Source organism: Zeus faber, assembly GCF_960531495.2.
Source record: "Zeus faber genome assembly, chromosome: 8".
Taxonomy (NCBI): Eukaryota; Metazoa; Chordata; class Actinopteri; order Zeiformes; family Zeidae; genus Zeus; species Zeus faber.
Window position 1 is genome coordinate 29,936,541 of NC_137195.1, and position 12,553 is coordinate 29,949,093.

Genomic DNA, 12,553 nt, shown 5'->3' on the forward strand with positions numbered 1-12,553 from the left:
ATGCTGAAATCCTCTGCAACATGGACTTGGTATTTCTCAACACACCGACGGGAAGTCCTCTCCAATTTCTCTCAGTTTGATTTATTCTATCTCACTGGTTGCGGAACATCGATGCTCTCCAAGAACGCTCAGGCCCTTTACCGTACGCGCCTTCCAGCTGCACCTCACATGTGCAATTAAGCTGTCAAAAGTAGGTTCAGCCACTACTTGTGCTGGAGATTCCTGGAGATTGGCTTTAAACTGCTGCTTGCAGGGTGCTTATGTCTTGTATCATGTATCTAATACTGTGTAGGAGAGGATGACTGGCAAAGCTGCAGAGGGGGGCTCATTATATTTCTGATGTCTATAGTGTTCATGTTACCCTCATTTCACACCAGCGTCATGTCACTTCAGATATGCTGCCATTTTAACCAATGTTTAAATTCACACCGGCTCCGTCAGGCGCGCAACGATGCATCGTTCAATGCACATCATGATGTAGGCTCCTAGACCCCTTTTATACACCAGGTCTATTATTTCCTGGGTGCACGTGCAACTGGACGTCCTTCCCCATAGTGGTCCATTCAAAAAAGGTATTTAGTTAAAATATTTAATTACCAAGCTAGGCTTGCCTCAACCACATTTACAAGCTGATGTTACGTTCCTAACATTGATTCCAGAGTTTAATTAACAAACAAATCCATTTCCCCCCACATCAAATTAAACCTCACTTATGTAAAGAACATATTATCATTCCAGCAGGAAACCAAATATCACACCCAGGAATACACTTTATACTTTACTTTATGTGTGGGGAGTATTTTATAGACTTTATTGGTATGGTATACTGTCTTTACCTGTTACCAACATGGAGGACAGTGGAAGGGGGGTTGATCTAAAGGTGGTCTTAAGCTATTAATAGCTTTTTACAATTGCACAATAATATAACCATTGTATGTTTTCTTAATTTAAAGCAGCACCATGTAACTTTTGGTATTTGGTGCCCCTACAGTTTCTGAGTGCATTTGCACTTTTACACCACTGCTGTAAATCTTGGTTCGGTGTCCGCAAAGAATGGATTTTACTGGACAAATTTGAACCTTATTGGTCATGTTTCAATGACAGTCTATGTAACAAACCCAAATATAAGGTACATTTAGGTTACAGCGCCCTTGCACGGACCTCGCCGCTTCAGCGAGCACTTAGTCCGCGGCTCCAAGGGGAGAACGGGCACAGGGATCAGCCCCCTACTACTGGTGTAGGTACCAGATGTGCTTGGCCTGGTAGATAGGCTTGCACGTGCAAGTCAGAGGGTGAGACAAACAGCGTGGTGCAATGAAAGTGAGGGCTGGCGTGTCTCATCCATGCCGTCGGGGAGGTGGAGTGGCGACATTCTGTATGAGCAATATTATCTGACATTTTGACAAGCAAGTTTAGAATTGATCTTTTCATTTGATTGTTTGTTTGTTTATTTAGAAATTTTACCAGGCAAAAGAACGGTGATTACCAGAGCCAAGTAAGGAAGTGACGGAGTGCCGTGAAGCGTGCCGTAGCACACTTTTCCCGCGGTTTCTTACCCGAACACCAAAGTTACATAATGCAAGAACAGGCGTTCGGGCAGGTGGGTAGGAATGAAAGCGGTGAAAGAATAGACACTGCCTTCCTCCTGTTAGTAGCCGATGCTAAAAAACGCAATGTATTTATAGATTACTCATTCCAGCAATAAAATTTGTATTCAAGCCAGAAGCTGGTATGTACAATGTAAACAATGCTGAATGCTAAAACCCCAAACTAATCAAAGAAGTTTCATAAACAGACTCCAAATGTACATAAAATGAAAAGTGAAAAGTTGAAAAACTAAAGCAAAGATTCATTGACCCATTCAATTTGCAAATTTTTACAATATGTAGTTTTAGTGATAAAAAGTCACGGGAGTACTGATCCTTTGGTTGAGTTGGTGTGAATTGATGAATCAATCGGCCTGATGTTCTTGGTGTGAAATGGTAGTCAACCCTACCACTAGTTATTAATAGGCTTGGGCCGATTTACGATTAAATAGTCTATCGGCGATGGACTCCGTCTATTGGCGATCGACAGAGTCGATAGACACACAATGGCACATTTTTTTTTTTTGTTTTTCTTATCTACCAGGACAATTTTGAGAATTTAAACAGTGTAAGTGCAGTTGACCATGTTCTGAAACTGGAGCGGTGAGGGAGAGGGAGGGAGGGTGTGGAGGCTGTCGCTCTCTTCACTCAGCGCTGTTGAGAAACTTCTCCAGATCTGACTTCCCCCCCTACAGTCCCGTACAGAAACTTTGAGGGGCAGGTGCTCAAAAAGAGAAGGCACACGGACCCCTAGCTCTGGTTCTAGGCATTTTGCCGGTCTGGTCAAACGGATCAGCGCAGCGGAGCCGCTGATCGCTGGGAGGAGACGCCGCTTGAGGTTGCCTGTAACCTGCACTCCGCTGTGCGGACATTGCAGGGCTGCTATTTTAATCAATGTTTAAATTTCTGACTGGCAAAACTGCAGAGGGGGGCTCATTATATTTCTGATGTCTATAGTATTCATGTTACCCCCATTTCACACCAGCGTCACTTCACTTCAGATACGCTGCCATTTTAACCAATGTTTAAATTCACACCGGCTCCGTCAGGCGTGCAACGACGCATCGTTCAACACGCGTAATGACGTTAGGCTCCTAGACCCCTTTTATGCCCTGGGTCTATTTTTACAATAGCTTTTTACAATTGCACAATAATATACCCATTGCATGTTTTCTTAATTTAAAGCAGCACTATGTAACTTTTGGTATTTGGGATTTGGCAACCCTGCAGTTTCTGAGTGCAATTGCACTTTTACACCACTGCTGTACAGCGTGGTCAGGACAGGAAACCTGAAGGTCCCTTAGGTCTAAGTCCTTACTCGGTACTGGTCTGCTTCGGAGACACACGTCTCCCCATTTCTTTCCGTTGCTATGGGATTTAATTTAGTAAAAATTGGATGTTTTTGTGTAAATACTTTACTTGTAAAAAATAAATCCTGCATTTCTGGAACAGGGAAACCGCATTTGCCACATTACATTACGTTCCATGTGTGCGTGCGCCCCCGAAAAGTTTGTATCGCCAATCGCTGCCCGCCAACGATTGTCAATTGGAATTTTGCATGATCGCCCAAGCCTAGTTGTTAGCAGTTCCCGAAAATTCACAATAGCTTGAATGAGTGAACTATATGATTAGCCAGGCATATGAAACAGAGTTTTACTGTTAATGATGGGGGTGGTAGCTCAGGAGGTAGAGCTGGTGGTCTAGTAATCCAAAGGTTGCTGGTTCGATCCCAGGCTCCTCCTGCTAGCATGCTGTAGTGTCCTTGAGCAAGACACTTAACCCCTCATTGCTCCTGATGGCTGCGTCCGTCGGTCTTTGAACAATTGTAAGTCGCTTTGGATAAAAGCGTCTGCTAAATGACTAAATGTAATGTAATGTAATACCTGTTATGCTTCAATCTTTTATACAATGTGAAAATAAACTGTTAAAATTGAATTTAGCTTTGGGTTTAAGTGACATTTCCACCAATGAACAGTGAAACCTTTTAATGTTTATGGACATTCGGCTGTAAACTTCAAAGTAATAGCTGCATCGCATTTAAAACTTGTTTGATTAACTGGATAGTGTTCCACAAATTCTGTTGGAATACTTTAATATCAAAATGACTTCACTGCCAACTGTGTGTGTGTGTGTGTGTGTGTGTGTGTGTGTGTGTGTGTGTGTGTGTGTGTGTGTGTGTGTGTGTGTGTGTGTGTGTGTGTGTGTGTGTGTGTGTGTGTGCGCGCGCACGCCTTCAGGGACTACATAGAGTGTTTTATTGTCACTAACACATTGCAGATATTAGCTTTGCCAGCGTAAGCAGCATGCTTCATATGCTCAGTCTGGGCTTGTGGTTAGCTGATGGAGACTTCTGAAGAACCAGAGTCTCTCAGATCTAAATCGGGAACAATTTCTCCCACTCTCTCATTCTATTCTATTTTTTTTGTCTCTCCCTCACTAAAACCCACATTTATTTTGTCTCACCCCCACTTTCCTTTGATTTTTCTTATTTTGAGCCCGACCTGGTCGCTCACCACTGACCAGGTCGGGGCGCCGTGGCCTGCTAGTGCGCAGCTAATGCTAACGTTACCAAACCCTGCGTTGTCAAACCGATGGGACGACGATTAGTTTTTGTTCTGGTCATCCGTGGCATGAGTTCCCGGTCTCCCTGAAGATGCCTCTACTCCAGGTGTTTATTCACAAAACAGTGTTTTATCCCAAACTCTGGGTTGTTAGCTTAACTTATTTTACCATCCAACCTGGTGTTTATATAGTGTTAGGGGAGGGTCCATGCCAAGTATGACCACTCTACGTCATTGAGTCATGATTTAGGCCCGCCCAAAAAACCCGGACCACAAAAATGGTGAGAAACAGTTTAACGATCTAACTCCACAATTAGGTACTACATCGTTCAGTCTTTTCACATGTTTTCAGCAATTACTTTTGAACATGTACTGAATAATGTGTTTAGAAACAAATCATTGAATTCACTTTACAGGGACTTTAACAACACCATGGCAACCAGTGCAGAAACTAGACTACAAGCTTACATCAATAATGAATTGCAAAACTTGCAAAACATGATGACCCAGAAATGTTTTTTTTATATCAGGGTCAGTGGGCTTGCCTGTTTGGATAATCACTTTCTAACAAGTACCTTTTGAACGTATGCTGGAATTTGGATCTTTTCGTGCCAAAATCATTCCACAGGGACTGAGGAAGTAAGCAACGAGTGCCATAAGAAAAATATTTAAAAAAAGGAAATATATATATATATTTTTTAAAGTTCATACTTGGAGTGGCCTTAAATCCCTGCACCTATATTGCAACAACCCCTTGAAGAGTTACGATCACAGTCAGAAGAATTTGCAATCCTTAGTTTGAATGACACAAGGCCCTGATCTCACTTCCTGGCTCTATATGCAAATGAACACGTACATCATTTCCGTTTGCAAAGACCAAATGTGAAGACCTTGGGACGTCGGAAAATTTAAAACAATACAGACTGAAATTTTGGTGCCATGTGTACTGTACACAGCTCATGGTTCAGGTTGAACAGATTTATTTAGTTTCCTTATTTTATTACTTGTATGGAAAATTAAAAACGTAAACACAACTCAGAATTGCAGTGGAGTTTTTTCTCCTCAGTGGTGCGCGGCACACGCCACGGAGTGGCGTCCAGGGGAGTGGAAGCGATCTCCGGTCCACTACACTGTCTAGACAGCGGTGTAGATGGATGTATTTTTTTTCCATTAGTTTCCTTCTTGTATGAAACAACATTTTTAAACACAACTAAGGGACTGTCCCGATCACTGCGTAATGGAATGAACGAAACAAACCCGTGTGCCCCGTGCGGGTGTCACGTCACGCACGTCTCCCCGTTGCTTTCTGTTGCTATGGGACTTAATTTAGTTTACAAGTTAAATACTTGTAAATAATAAATCCTGCACTTTTGTAACGGTAGACTTTCCCGACCAGATGTACGAGGTCAGTTGAGTAGGCGGTCCTTCAATGTGGCCCAGGACACACTGCTAAAAGAATGTGGCCATATGTGGCCCAGAACACCTCCCAATGTGGTCTGAGCGATCAGATCTCACAACACATTGAGAACTCATTGGGTGCGTTTACACCTGGCACTAGAGCTGTCCACTTATGATCGGATTGCCTACGACACATGTTAATGCAAGGTGTAAACAGGGTCTTAGATATCCAACGTTGTCAAGTAATGAGTCACAACTTCAGAGCAGAATTTGCTTTCCTCTTTATTTGGGAAACCACCTGCAGTTTTATAACCAACAAACCCAATTATATGCATAAATTCTCAGACTATGGGCTTTCCCCTGAAGTCTCATTAATGTAGAATTATGCACACTTCAGAGCAGTAACAGCTACTGTAGCATCAACACATGATGGATTTCGGCTGGTTTTATCTCAGGTTTACGCATAAGAATAAATGAGTTGGAGGGTTCAAGTTCACACATGAGTGCACACACGCTGTACAGCATGGAACAGAATGGATTACACTAAATGGGAATACATTCAAGTGGGGACAGAAAAGCTGCAGATTGGTTCACTTCTGAGACCTTTGTGGCCATGCCCTTGTGAAAACCACAGTTCAGTGTTTTAGAGATTAGAGGAGGGTACTGAGCTTAGAGCACAACTCCTTGCCCTGCAGAGTGGAGAGCGCCCTATTACTGTTCTACATTGAAACAGTCCCAAACAGTCAGACACTTAAACAGCCAAACCCTGGACACCGGCAGAACATGATGTCCCGTTCAACTAAGACCAAGTCAGAAGTGTGTGTGTGTGTGTGTGTGTGTGTGTGTGTGTGTGTGTCTGTGTGTCTGTGTCTGTGTGTGTTTTCCTCTCTGAGTCTGCTGTGCGACCTGGCTCTCCGTTTGTCTTTGTTGTTATTCTAGGCATGTGGAAGGCAGATATTAAACATGGCCAGCTTGACTCGGGTACAGCCACGGCACTCTTGGCCAGGCCTCCCTCTATGACATCAGGAAGGCTGTCGCTCGGTCCATTCCTCTGGGTTCCTGAGTGAAATAGTTTTGTAATTGTGCAGTTTCTCTTTTGGCAGTTTCCCTGGAATCTTTTCCATGTTCCTGCCCCCCCTCACCCCCCTCCTACCAACCCTGACTCTTTTAATGAACATTTTGTATTTCTGGGCTTCTGAAATAAAGGAAGGCTCCTGTGTTTTGGAAAATGAACGAAGCACTTTAGCTGTAATGGTACGCAGGAGTTAAATGTGCTTTGCGTAACACTTTAGACTGACTTTTCGCTTTTTTGTGGCTTGGCTGATTATAAAGGTATGAGAGTTTTTATAAAGGACACAATTACAGATAATTCATTGGGGTTTTTAGAAAATAAACAAGTTTCCAGTAAGATGGGGTGTGAGTACTTTGCAGATCCGGATTCCCAGTCCATTTGAAGTCGATCCATTGCTGTTTATCTGGCTGGTCAACACAAACATGTACAGTATGCGCAGAGTAATTAGCAGACTTGCGGTGAGCAGTTTCACAGAAGAAAATTGGCCTAGAGGGGGTTTTATGTAGGAATTCTAACTGCCTGCTTTTGAAAGTTTGATTTTTAAAAATCTGCTTTTCTTGGCCCAAAAAAGCTTTTTTTTTTCAGTCAAACTGTAGGACGAAGTTGTAGACTACAGTTTGATGAATTGTCATCATAGTGAAAATTCTGAATTTGATCATTATTACTTTCTGATGATCATAATTTTCTTTTCAACTTTTTGTTCATACTTTGTTTCCTGAATCATACATGTGGGTCAATGGGAGTACAGAAACACTTCTCAGAAGCTGTAGTTTCAACCGCCACACAATTGTTTTGTATTTATTTTATTTTTTAGCCAGACAAGATGAACACATACATCTTTACACAGGACAAGACAAAATAAATTGTAATCTAAGACTCTAACACCGGAGTTTCCGGTACTGTAATATTTCATTGTCGCAATACATAGAGGGGGGGGGGGAGTTTATTTTATTTTTTTTCCAATAATGAATTGTTTTGCAGTAAGATAATTATTCAGAGTGTCACATTCTGCAATGTTCATCAGGTTCCACCCCTTCGTGAATTCCAGCTGCATAGCTGTGCTGTGTTTGTAGAACAAACTCTTTATGTTAGCGCCGTGTGTGTGCATGCATGTTTGTGGGAGTTGCTTGCAAAACTTTGTGTATATATGAATAATGCTTGAGGAGTTTTTATGTATTTAAGTTCATAAGAGTGTGTGTGTGTGTGTGTGCGTGTGTGCGTGCGCATGTGCGCGCGCTTTAGCTAGCAGCAGCTTCCTCTTGTCTGCGGATAAAATGAGCATCCCGTCTTTAATCACAATGTAATGGCTTTGCACATTTGTTACAGTTTCATTAAAAGCCCATTAGTACCTTTTTTTCTCATGGAGTTGATGGATGTGTTGGAAGCAGAGGGATGCTGAAGGAAAGGCAATTTGAGCCAAAGGCGATGCATCTGTACTCTTCAGTGTGCATTCCAGTCGTGGTCGTCATCTTCAAGGGCCAGCAGCCTCCTAAAGTGAAGTAGAACATGGTTTATATGAAACTGAACCAGCTTTATTTTCCCTTTACTGTCAGCCACGTTCGTTGGCGACATAGCTGCTGGAAGCATCTTCTGTTGTCAAATGGGCAATGAAAACTTAAAACTACAGCTACAGATGTTAGTATTTCCGAATGTTCAGATGTTGCTTCTGACAAATTATGTATTGTTATGCTCATGCATCATACTGTGAGTAAATAACCATCTTTGTCTGACGGAGTTGGAATAGACCACTTGAAACATTTTCGTCCTTCTCCCGGCTGACTGTCATTCTCCTGTGGTTACGGTTGAACAAGGTTCTACCATAAAAGACTTAAAAAAACATTTTTCGTAACATTACAGGAACTCTGTTCCACAAGATTTAAAATCTCTCTTGACCTCCTATCGCAGCCTCCTTTTAGCGAGTCAAGAGCCATTCTTGTAATAATCAGTCTTGCTCCGCTTATAGTCACTTCCAAAAATAAAGGGTAGCGTACATTACATTTGAACAGGCATAAATGACACAAGGACACTATTTGGACAGCCTACGCATGGGTTCTTTTGCATTTTCGGTGTTTGGTGTTTCACAACACCAAACCTTATTATACCACATCGTGTCAACCTGAAATAACTTAAAGTAAGTACATTTGATTTACAATATCTATATTTCTCAGTTATGGTAGCAAATTTGGATATAAACATTTGATTAACAATAATCAAGCCCCTTCCCAAACAGTTTTCTTCCAAAATAATTTTTTGCTACAAACATCAGGTGAAAGGTGCACCAGCTTTAGCAAGTAATTCAAAGAGTGTGTAGTAGCCAGAGAAAGTTTGAGAACCGCTGTCCATATGTGTAATGACAGCTAGCACCAGTTTATTTTAGAGTAAAGAATATTAAATAGTGTGTGTGAGTGTGTGTGTGTGTGTGTGTGTGTGTGTTGCGTAGCATGACAGGGACGTCTGATTGGCCCCCCCAGGGGTTGGTACATCGTGTACCCTGGTATGAGGGGGGCAAGGCCTCCGCATGTCAGGGTCTGGTTGTGGGTGTGGGCCCGGGGCCCGTCTGAGATAAGGACCTATTGGGTTCCCTCCATTTATTTTCTCACTTCCCAGGCGTTGGCCCCTTCACTCTCCAGGCCTGACGCTTTGATGTCAGCCTGAGTTCACCAGCGACCCGCGGAGAAAAAGCAACAATAACAAAAACGAAAGTCTGTGTTTACCCAGCAGCGGCCTTCTTCATGCTCCCATTAATCCGCTGTAACGGTGTGAAATTGACCAGTTTTGACAATGTTTGAAAATGAAACGGGTAAATAGGCAGACAGGAGGAAGTTTCAAAAGTACATTTTTTGTAAGTGTAATGGAAAAATGTATTAGTGGGGGGAAAATGTATTTTTAACTTTTCCAAAATGTCCATAGTGTGTTATAAAAATAACTTATGTTTACCACCATTTCTTGTGGCCTTGTTTTTCCACCCTCACCAGCTTTAGTTTTAATTTTCAGTAAACAATTTCAATTCTAAAATCTTTCCTGGTTGAAATTATCAATCCATCCATTTTCATCACCCGACTCTCTCAGTCATGGTCAGGGATTAAAAAGGAAAAAAGTTTCTTCAAGTTTTCGTTTTGTGCAATAAGGTGTTAAATTGATTTCACACAGGTGGAATCTATAGCTTTTTATATGATTTTTAAGTCTGTTGTTTTGTTTGTGCAAACATTTGTGCAAATAAAATCTTTATACTACAGAGTAAACATTCACTTTACAGTTAACATGTAAACTTGTGTTGTAATTGCTATGTCAACACACCATGGTTAGAGGGATTGAAAGTGGCTGCCATCACAAGTTACAACTTGTTTGTTTATGTCACAAGAAGGGTACCAGTATCTGTTGTTGTTGTTGGGAGGCTGCAGTGGGTGGGTTGGGGGGTGGTCGGCCCTCGGAACATTCCGCCTCCTGGAGCTCCCTGACCGAGCCAGACGGCTGCAGGAGTAGAGAGGTCAGGCCTGGCCTTCCTGTGCCCTAACCCTCCATGGGTGCCCACTTAACCTCCAAGTAAGGGGTCCCCATCGCCTGTCACTCACACCAGCTGCCAGACGATGGCCTCTCTCTCTGTGGCTACCTTTCCATCCTGCTTTCTCTCTCTACCTCCATCGTCTATGGTTTCCTCTCTATCTGCGTCTTTTCACGTCTCTTGCTGCAGTCATCTTTGGTCAACAGCTGAGTTGACATGCCTGCAGGCTAGGAATTCCCTGCTTCCCTTCCTCCCTGCTTTGCTCTTTCCCGCTTTCTCCATATCTCCCTCCCTCTCTCCCTCCCTGTCCTCAGCCCTGCTGTGGCATTGCGGGGATCAGTTTACCCAGTCAGCAGCTGAGGCAGGCTTCATTTGTCTCAGGCTTTCCTCTGGAAAAGGCGTTTTTTCATCCCGGGAGAATTTGGCCCCACTGCCCACGGTGACACTGAGCGCTTAATTACACAACTGCCACATTTGCCAAGCTATTCTTTTTTTAAAGGCAGTTTGAGCTGTTGAACTATGCAAACTCTTGGCCTGCAGGGCCTACACATTCCTTTCAGACATGGATACGAGTGACTGTAAGGCCAGTGTTTGGGGTGCAATGTGCTCAGAGTCAAGGGCGCTATGCCATTCGCCAACCACAGCAAGATCACATGCATGTCCCCTGACTGACCCATCATTCAGATGGTTATAAAACCAATGCGAGAATCTTTTGGCAATAAATCCACATTGCATTATTTTCCAATATGGCTGATTTGGAACCTTGATGAGGTATTTATTATTCCTACTCAGCCGTTGTTTACCGCCCCTAGATGATGGGGAGAAAAATATAATTTGATATTCAGTCAAGTGTAAATATTTCTCTCATCAACCCAATGGTCTGTTGGCAATGGCATGTTTGCTTTACCACACCAGGGGGGAAAATAATAAGTTGCAATTTGTCATTGACACAGTGCATCAAATGGCTCAAATTATGAAACCAATCTTTAAAACCCATCTTCCATCACCCCACTTGAAGGATGGCTCCTTTGGATCCCTCAGTTGTCCGTTGTTGTCAGAACCAGAGGTTTGGCAGGGTGACAAGGAATGGAAGAAGTGTGTATGGGCGTCGAGTGTGCTTGTGTGTGCAGTAGGGGCTTCACCAACTAGTGGACTTCTACAACCACTAGTCGGCGCTGTTGGCAGAAATCATCTAGTTGTGGACAACAATTTTTGACAATGTCACCAGATTTACAATAATTATTGTATTAGTACATTTTTTTTTTAAATATGCATTCATATTTATATTTTAATTTAGCTATGTAAAATGGTAATTCTCCTAATTAATTTAATTTACGAAATACAATTTTCATTGTTACCAAGAACTCCTCTCTCTGCGTCTTTCTTACATAATAGTTAAAGGATGACTAGTTGACTACTATTGTGAAAAACTTGGCAACTAATATAAATCAGTAGTTGTGAAACCCCTAGTGTGCAGTGGTGGATGGGGATGATGCAGGCTGTGTACTAGATGTTTTGTGGTGCATCTGAATATATGTATGCTGGCACATTTTAAGTGTATTAGTGTATTGTGTGTGTGTGTGTGTGTGTGTGTGTGTGTGTGTGTGTGTGTGTGTGTGTGTGTGTGTGTGTGTGTGTGTGTGTGTGTGTGTGTGTGTGTGTGTGTGTGTGTGTGTGTGTGTGTGTGCGCGCACGCAGCACACACACAACACACGTGAAGATCAGCCAAATATGTTCAGCTTTGACACCTTTGCTGTTTACATTAGCCAGGATGGAGGGGTTGACTCCTAAGACCTTCTGCATTGCTGATCCACCCCCCACCCCACCCCCATCCCCAAGTTTAAATGATAACCACATGTTGATCGCTCAAACTGCGTCTGACTTACTAACTGCTCCGGTTAACTGTGAATAGGTTACGCCACACTAACCTCTAATCAGTGCCATACTGGGGGTTAACACTGTCCTCCTACCACCCCCCCCGTGCCACACTACAAAAAAAATTACATTGTTAAAACATTTTATTTATTTCTTAAAACAACGAAACAATTTTCCATTCCTGGCTGGATTTCTTAAAACTTGAGAATCTTGCGATTGAAATGATCTTTTAATGCTACAAGACAGTTCACAAAACCTCGTTCAGTTTGGAGGTCATAAAAAGTCTTCCATTCTCCTGTTTTTCTCAGCAAGATGGCTGAAGACATTTCTTAACACTCACATTTTTGGTCCAACTATATCTGGAGGGGAAAAAAGTAAAAACATCTATATATTCAAATTCAATTCAAGATTTAATGTCTTACGTTGCAATCCTGGTTTCAGAATGATTACAACTAACTTTGCTCCTTTGTCCTTTTTCAATTTGAGCATGCCTTGCATAGCCACCTCCATCGGTGTATGAATAAATTGAAGTCACTTTGGACAAAAGCATCTGCTAAAT

The 12,553-nt window shown here is 42.4% G+C and overlaps 1 protein-coding gene across 1 annotated transcript in view; it reads left to right on the forward strand.

Moving 5' to 3' along the window:
- Positions 1-12,553, forward strand: part of vps13b (vacuolar protein sorting 13 homolog B) — a 410,620-nt gene that overhangs the window by 14,300 nt on the left and 383,767 nt on the right. The gene's annotated exons all lie outside the window — the stretch shown is intronic.